Genomic DNA, 254 nt, shown 5'->3' with positions numbered 1-254 from the left:
TCTGAATACGGTAGTTAAACAATGAATACGGTAGTTAGACCTGGTGCCCGCGATTTTAACCAGAGTGAACGAGCTCTGCCAAACTACCAGGGAGGACGAGGGAGCGCGCGAGGTGAGGTTGGGAAACCTTGACTTATACCTTCATTATTCTCTAACCTTGATCAGTGTCTACATAGACTCGTCATCATCTATCACTGCATCTCCAAGAAACATTACGTTCATGATTCCCTTTCAAATAAGGGAAAGATACACGT

This window comes from Penaeus monodon, chromosome 22 (genome assembly GCF_015228065.2).
Source record: "Penaeus monodon isolate SGIC_2016 chromosome 22, NSTDA_Pmon_1, whole genome shotgun sequence".
Taxonomy (NCBI): Eukaryota; Metazoa; Arthropoda; class Malacostraca; order Decapoda; family Penaeidae; genus Penaeus; species Penaeus monodon.
This window is presented reverse-complemented; position numbering follows the sequence as displayed.